At 45.4% G+C, this 8311-nt stretch overlaps 1 protein-coding gene across 2 annotated transcripts in view; it reads left to right on the top strand.

The window, feature by feature from the left end:
* Positions 1 to 4232: 4232 nt before the first annotated feature.
* Positions 4233 to 8311, top strand: part of SPECC1L (sperm antigen with calponin homology and coiled-coil domains 1 like) — a 139163-nt gene continuing 135084 nt past the window's right edge. Inside the window, exon 1 of one of the 2 annotated variants that reach the window (XM_082697665.1) lies at positions 4233 to 4422. The gene's annotated coding sequence lies outside the window, so the exon portion shown is untranslated. The remainder of the gene's footprint in view (positions 4423 to 8311) is intronic. The other variant, XM_082697666.1, reaches the window with a different exon arrangement.

Genomic DNA, 8311 nt, shown 5'->3' with positions numbered 1-8311 from the left:
TTTAAAAAATAAAATCAGGGCATCTGGGTGGCTCAGTCAGTTCAGTGTCTACCTTCGGCTCAGGTCATGATCCCAGGGTCCTGGTATCAAGTTCCATGTCGGGCTCCCTGTTCAATGGGAAGTCTGCTTCTCCCTTTCCCTCTGCGCTTTCTCTCTCTCTCAAGTAAATAAAGAAAGCCTTAAAAAAAGAAAGAAAGAAAGAAAGAAAGAAAGAAAGATCATGACCCTTATGCAAATATAAAATAAACATGTATCAAAGAGTTTGCCTAACTAGTTAATTAACCAAGGGAACTGGTAAGATGTTACAATCTGCTCAAAGGAGAATCCAAAGGTCAGATACATTTATAGAACAGAGATATTGTAATAAATTTGCAAAAGGAGGCCAAACTGACTTTTCCACTGTGGGGGAAGGTTGTCCTTAGATAAGAGCCATTTGCACTGCTATCAGTTTTCTACAATTTACAGAGTTGTAAAAGAGCTCGAAGACAGTAAAAGGCTCAGAGCTTTTTTTAAGTACCAGATAACCTAGCAGGACCTCTTCCAAGGATGCATAGCTATTCATCGGAGAATCCAGGTATCTTTTTTTGCATGATGCGATTTTCCTTCCACTAACAGCTCACAACTGGGGATAACCCAAATGCCCATCAGTAGGAAAATGGATAAAATGTGGTATTGTTCATACAATGGAACACTATACTGTAACCGAAATATTATTAATTTTGCACGTCACAGGGGCGCCTGGGTGGCTCAGTGGTTTGGGCTGCTGCCTTCGGCTCGGGTCATGATCTCAGGGTCCTGGGATCGAGCCCCGCATCGGCCTCTCTGCTCTGCAGGAAGCCTGCTTCCCTCTTTCTCTCTCTCTCTCTCTCTGCCTGCCTCTCTGCCTACTTCTGATCTCTGTCTGTCAAATAAATAAATAAAATCTTTAAAAAAAAATTTTTTTTGCACGTCACAGATGCATGCAACAAGACAGATGAATTTTATTGACCTAATGGTGAGTGAAAAAGACTGAAAGAATACAGGTTTCCCCTGCAATCTGAAAGTAAAATGTTTCTGTGAAATCTTTCATACACTGAAATGGCACAAAGAAGCAATTATCATTCATTTATATGATAAATACACACTAGTGGCGCCCCCAAACGCCCGCCATGGGAAGTACACTCAGCATCCCAGCAGCAAGCTGTCATAGGCTTGAACTGTGTGAGCATTTTTTCTGCTTTATCTGAGTTTATTTTGTGCATCTGTTGGCAAGATGTGTCCTAAGGTATAAGAAAAACCTAAGAGGTTACTTTTGTCGCCACTAGTGCTGCTCAGAGTGTCCACCTCCTCTGTTAACTGTTGAATAATGGCTCCCAAACCTATGAGGTACTAAACCCTGGAAACTGTAAATGTTACCTTATTTGGAAAAAGGGTCTTTGTAGATATGATAAATAAAGGATTTATCAGGACTTATCTTGGATTATCCAGATGGGCCCTAAATGCTGTCACAAGTGTCTTCATAGGAAAGGATCAGAGGGAGATTCCCGCATCAGGCTCTCTGCTCTGCAGGGAGCCTACTTCCCACTCCCCTACCCCCCCACCCGCCTGCCTCTCTGCCTTCTTGTGATCTCTCTCTCTCTCTCTCTCTCGCTCTGTCAAATAAATAAATAAAATCTTTTTTTTTTTTTTTTAAGAATTTATTTGTCAGAGTGAGCACAGGCAGACAGAGTGGCAGGCAGAGGCAGACGGAGAAGTAGGCTCCCACTGAGCAAGGAGCCCAACGTGGGGCTAGATCCCAGGACTCTGGAATCATGACCTGAGCTGAAGGCAGTGGCTTAACCAACTGAGCCACCCAGGCGTCCCTAAAATCTTAAAAAAAAAAAAAAAAAACCCAAAAAACAAAATACCCAGAAACACAAAGACCGACAGCTAATAAATAATGAAGCCAGCATGCAAACTCAGGCTGGCTGGTTGTGAGGACCATTGCCTTAGTCCTACACTAGGGTTGAACAATTATCTCCAGAGTTTTGTTTTGTTTTGTTTTTTTGAGGGAGAGACACAGTGAGAGAGCATGAGAGGGGAGGACAGAGGGAGAGGCAGACTCCCCATGGAGCTGGGAGCCTGATGTGGGACTCGATCCCAGGACCCCGGGATCCTGACCTGAGCCGAAGGCAGTCGATTAACCAACTGAGCCACCCAGGCGCCCCTATCTACAGAGTATTAAAACAGTATCTATTCTGGTATTTTTTAAAAAGACTTTTCTTATTTATTTGACAGAGGGAGACCCAGTGAAAGAGGAAACACAAGTAGGGGGAGTGGGAGAGGGAGAGGGAGAAGCAGGTTTCCCACTGAGCAGGGATCCCAATGTGGGGGTCCATGTGGGTCTCGATCCCAAGACACTGGGATCATGACCTGAGCTGAAATCAGATGCTTAAGGACTGAGCCACCCAGGTGCCCCATATATTCTGGGTTTTTTAATTTAAAATTTTTTTATTTTTAAAGCTTTTATCTATTTATCTGAGAGAGAGCGAATGAGAGAGAGAGAGAGAGAGAGCGTGAGAGGGGAGAGGTCAGAGGGAGAAGCAGACTTCCCGCTGAGCAGGGAGCCTGACGTGGGACTCAATAGTGGGACTCCAGGATCATGACCTGAGCCAAAGGTAGTTGCCTAACCAATTGGTTTTTTTTTTTTTTTTTAAGATTTTATTTATTTATTTGACAGAGAGAGATCACAAGTAGGCAGAGAGGCAGGCAGAGAGAGAGAGAGAGAGAGGAGGAAGCAGGCTCCCTGCTGAGCAGAGAGCCTGATGCGGGACTCGATCCCAGGACCCCGAGATCATGACCTGAGCGGAAGGTAGCGGCTCAACCCACTGAGCCACTCAGGTGCCCCCCAACTGGTATTTTAAAAAGAAAAATACCAGTATCTGTAGTAGGCTATAATTTATGTTAAAAAAAGAGAGAGAGAGAGAGAGAAGCAAAATAACTTATCTGTTTATTTTGCATATTTGTTTATATTCATAAAGTATCTCTAGAAGGATATCAAGAAACAATACAATTAGCTGCATTTGGGAAGAAGAACTACAGGAATGGGTTACATCTGAAATAAAATTAAAACAAAGAACTATAAGGGAATTATATGAACAACTTCATCCCAAGGATTCTGAAACATCAACACACAGCTACTTTCTTGCAAAAATATAGTTCAGCAAAGCTGATACAGGGAAATTCTGTCTTAGGGTGTCTGGCTAGCTCAGCCTGTAGAGCATGGGACTCCTGATCTCAGGGTAATGAGTTCAAGCCCCATGTTGGGCAGAGAGCCTACACAAACAAACAAACAAAAAACCTGTCAATCTAGAACCATTAAAGAAATAGAATGCTTAATCTAAAATCTGCATCCTGGCCCCTCAGAAGTGTCAGACGAAACCAAAGAAAAACACCAGGAACTGGGTAATATTACAGCAAATTCAGCGAACATTGAAAAGAAAAATCCTCTTATACATAATCTTCCAGATAAAGAAGAAAACGAAGTCTCCTCAACTCATTGTGACTTGATTAAAAAATTAATCCCAAATCAGACATCCACAGCACAAGAGAGCAAAAGGAAAGACCAAAATCACTCATGGACATACACGCAAAAATATTAAATAAAATACTAGCGAATAGTCCAGCAATGCTAAACATTTATCAAGTCCAATTTTTCTTTTTTTCTGGGAAATTACGATGATGGAATAAAAATTTATTAATGTAGTCCGACCTAAGGAAGAAACCTGTATGACAATTGTGACCTACAGAACTTCCTTAACTTGATAGAGGCTATTTAGCCTCACGGTTTTGGTGGCTCAGTTGTTTAGTGTCGGTGTTCCCGGCCGCACGGGAAGCGCCTAGAGGGCAGGGCTTGTGTGTTTTTATCACCACTGTCTAGCTCGTCGCCTAGCAAGGTCCTTAGCACAGTGTAAATGCGTGCTGCATGAAAAATGGACCTTAGCTGAGGTAAGGTTTGGGAACGCGGGAGCTCTACACTCATCACCCCGCCCGGTCAAACACACCATTCAGGAGCCTCCACCATCCACAGCTCCAGCGAAAACCCCAAAGCATCTGGAGCCTTTTTTTTATGGTGGCCGTGCCGGTGACAATGCGCCTGCGCTAGCCGGAGATGGGAGAGACGCGAGCGGAACGGCCGGGGCCGTAGGCGCCTGCGCGGCGGCGGGATGTAGGCGGGGCCTTGCGGCGCCGGCGCAGTCGGTGGCGGCTGTGTAGGGCGGGACAGGGGCGGGCCGAGGGCGGGGGCCGCCAGGGAGGCAGGGCGGGCTGGGCGAACGGCGCCGCGGGGTTGGCTGCTGCCCTAAGGCCGGACTCAACGGATTCGGGCCGCGCCACCGGGCGAGCTCGCCGCCCGGCCCATCCCGGAGCCAGCCAGCGAGCGAGCGAGCGAGGCGGCGCCGCGCGGTAAGAGCCAGGGCCGGGTCCCCTCAGTGTGCGCTGGCGGGCCGCGCGGCCAGGCCCTGGCGGCCCCGCAGACCCCAGCGGCCCCGCGCCTGCGCGGTCCCCCGCCGGGGGCCCCCCCCAGTCCGTCCTGCGCCTGCGCCGTTCCCCTCCGGGGTTTCTGGGCCGACCCCCCGGGTACCCCGGCGGCTCCTGGCTGGTGTATGCGGCCCAGGTGGTTTTGGGCTCCTCGCCTGCTGGTCCCTCCGAGCCAGGTGGCTGAGCGCGTCCCTCGCGCTTTGTTTTCCTCGTGCCCCAAAAGAGGCTGGGACAGGCGCCCCATAGCCCTGGTCCTTTAGTCCCCTTCCCCGGCGGAGACACCGCTGCCCGGGGCTCGGAGGACGCGGCTCGGGGAGTAGCGCCGCGGGTGGGCGGCGGACCCAGGGCCTCCTGTGGGCTCTGCTTCCGCTGGGGTACGCGCCCCCACCCTCTCCCCGCTCAGAGGGAGGTCATCCTTAAGCGAGCGGAAAGTCGTTTTTTTCTTGAGACCTGGTTAATTGCATCAGGGTGAATATGAATAATAGTTTTTTATTGAGGGAAGTTTGCATTTTCCTCAACCTGGTAATTGTGTGGCATACATGGTTATATTTAAGACATCATAGTTCATTGTTGGGCACCTCTCCTGGAGATGACTGGAAAATAAATCAGTTTCCACGTCGTTTCAGCCTATTTACAAGACCAAGTAGGGATTCCAGTGATAATTCAAATGTAGAGAGATGTGATTTGTTGTGCCCTTGATAATTTACCGGCAAGTAGGGGAGGGTCCAGGAAAAATTCCCATAAATTCCCTGCCCTATATTGATTGCAGGGAAAAGTGTGTTGTAAAAAGAGCATCTCTAGCCACTGATAATATTTTCTGAGATTACAGCAGATTCAGGAAACTAAAAAATATTGCAGAGCCCAACAGTGTTTCCAGGAGGATGTATCTTGAGATGAAATCAGAGCTTTGTAGACATCAGCAGACATCAGCATAACACATGTAGGTTATGAAATGGTCAAACCAATACTGACAGGTATATCTGTAAGGAGAAGTGGGGTATTGGTTTGGGGAAAGTCGTTTTAGGTAAAGAAATAGCTAACTGATCCAGTAATTTTTTTTCCTCTTTAAAAATGTTCTTTCCCCCTTTGATTTACTTTACACCCAGCAGTCTTTAAGACTCAGCAACTTTAGGTAGCTGGAGAATGTTTCTTAATAGTCTGTGTATACTCTAGGTATGTAGGGATTTTCTTGACATTCATTTTCAGTAAGAAAGTGAATATTGCCCATAGAAAAGCTTTAAACTTGAATTTTTAGGGTGTGTATCTACATTGTGTTGTTTTGAGATGGGATTTCTGTAAAGCACAAGTTCTTTTTATAAACGATTTGACACAGTACATTCTTAATTTCACATGACTCAGCTGATAGTATTGCTTCGGTTCAAAATTATTACCTGGGTTGGGTTTTCATAATATGTAAAACTTGCCGTATAACTATATACATATTTATTTTTTAATTTTTTAATTTTTATTTTTTAAAGATTTGTTTGAGAGAGAGCGTACCCATGGGTGTGTGTGTGCCCACGAATGGGGAGGGGTAGGGGGAGCCAATCTCAAGCAGACCCCTCACTGAGCATGGAGCTGGGCCTCCATCCCAGCACCCTCTGAGATCACGCCCCCAGCCGAAATCAAGGGTGGGATGCCCAACCAACTGAGCCACCCAGGTGCCCCAAACCTTATACATATTTAAGTCACAAATGCTAACTTGTACTTACCATTATGCAAACTGTCCAGCTCAGTAGAGGACTGGTGATAGGGTATCAGCAGGCTAGAAATGCTTTCTTGGTTTTATGGCTTGGGGCAAATCATTTGCCCATTCTGGACCTTCCTTTCCCTATCTGTAAATGTGAGGGATGGCGGAGGAGGGAAGAGATGAACGGAGCTCCAGTTGCCACTTTTTTTTTTTTTTAAGATTTTATTTATTTGAGAGAGAGAGAGAGAGATCACAAGTAGGCCAAGAGGCAGGCAGAGAGAGATCAGGGAATCAGGCTGCCTGGTGAGCAGAGAGCCTGATGCAGGGGCAAAGGCAGAGGCTGAACCCACTGAGCGACTCAGCCCACCCCTTTTTTTAGATTTTATTTATTTATTTGGCAGAGAGAGCGAGAGACCGCGAGAGAGGGAACACAGGCACAGGGAGTGGGAGAGGGCGAAGCATGCTTCCCAAAGAGCAGGAAGCCCAATGCGGGGCTCAATCCCAGGACCTTGGGATCATGACCCGAGGTGAAGGCAGACACTTAACGACTGAGTCACCCAGGTGCCCCTAGTTGCCACTTTTAAAACATTTAATGGGTCTTTGTCTACAGAGTTCTCTTCACTTCTAGTAGAAATGGGTCTTCTCATCTGTTCCATGACATTGTTTGTGGTCCCTCTGGAAAGACAGTGAGTGAGGCCATCGTAAAAATGGGTGAGAACAAATCTTGGAGACTCTTGGTCAAACCCCTGAAAGGGAGGGTTGAATGGGCTTTAGGGTATAGAGAAAAACAAGGACAATGAGAGGAGTTTTTCATTAAATTTATTCAATGAAAGGACTGCTCTTTCTAAAAAGTATATATATGTGTCATTTTCCTGGTGTTGAAATTAAGCATTTTTTTAAAAAAATATTTTATTTATTTATTTGAGAGACAGAGATCACAAGTAGGCAGAGAGAGAGGAGGAAGCAGGCTCCCTGCTGAGCAGAGAGCCCGATGCTGGACTCAATCCCAGGACCCTGAGATCATGACCCGCGCCGAAGGCAGCGGCTTAACCCACTGAGCCACCCAGGCGCCCGAAATTAAGCATTTTTTAATGAAATGTTGATAGTAAATGATGGTGTATGGTGATTGTAAATGGCAAATACAAGGTTGGTTATCTTATCACAATAAGATATTTTTAGAAATAAAGCCTGAAATCTTTTGTTTCATTATTGTTGTTAGGGAGTTCAAAAAGTTCCTAGGGCTTTTGGTGGTAAGAATATTAAAATGGAGATTATTTTTTAAGAGTAAATATGAGTTTACTTTGTGGCCATCTGTCCAAATCCATAGGCAACTGGGAAGATTGGTTAAATTTGCTTGGTACTAAAGATGTTACTATTCTGATTATTCTTTCCTACTGGATATAAAATGTCAGGATATTTTTTTGTGTGTGCTCTGCCAACAAAATAAGCCTAGGCAGGGAAATTCCTCCTGGTGGTTGGAATTGTTAGTGGTGAATAGACTAGCTGCTGAGGTAAAGAACCCCCATGGGGTTTCTCTCTGAGCTCAGAAATCTTTTAGTATTGTGGCCTCAGTCTTTTACTGTGAAACATAACCATTGAGAAATTAGGCTTACAGACTGTATTTCAGATATGTTGAGGGGAAGAAGTGGCAATGGTTTGTTCCAAAGGAATGTAGCAGATGATCTTTCTGTCTGTGAAGTCTTTAAAATTCATCCTGATCTGCTGTTAATAACAAATAAGATTTAGTTATTGTCAGTCTTTTTTTTATATTTACAAAACTGTAGTATATGAAAATATATCAAACACATTTTATTTTATTTTATTTTTTTTTAAAGATTTTATTTATTTATTTGACAGAGAGAGATCACAAGTAGGCAGAGAGGCAGACAGAGAGAGGAGGAAGCAGGCTCCCCACTGAGCAGAGAGCCCGATGCGGGACTCGATCCCGGGACCCCGAGATCATGACCTGAGCTGAAGGCAGCGGCTTAACCCACTGAGCCACCCAGGCGCCCCTCAAACACATTTTAAAAGTGTCTTGAGGTAAAATGAATAATGCAGTATAATTCTTTGTAATACTAATTTCTGTGCTTAGAGCACTGACTGCTCTCAGCTACCTCTAAGTTC

The sequence above is a fragment of the Mustela nivalis genome (genome assembly GCF_964662115.1).
Source record: "Mustela nivalis genome assembly, chromosome: 14".
Lineage (NCBI taxonomy): Eukaryota > Metazoa > Chordata > Mammalia > Carnivora > Mustelidae > Mustela > Mustela nivalis.
Note: the sequence above shows the minus strand (reverse complement) of the source record. Positions and strands in the feature narration are given on the sequence as shown.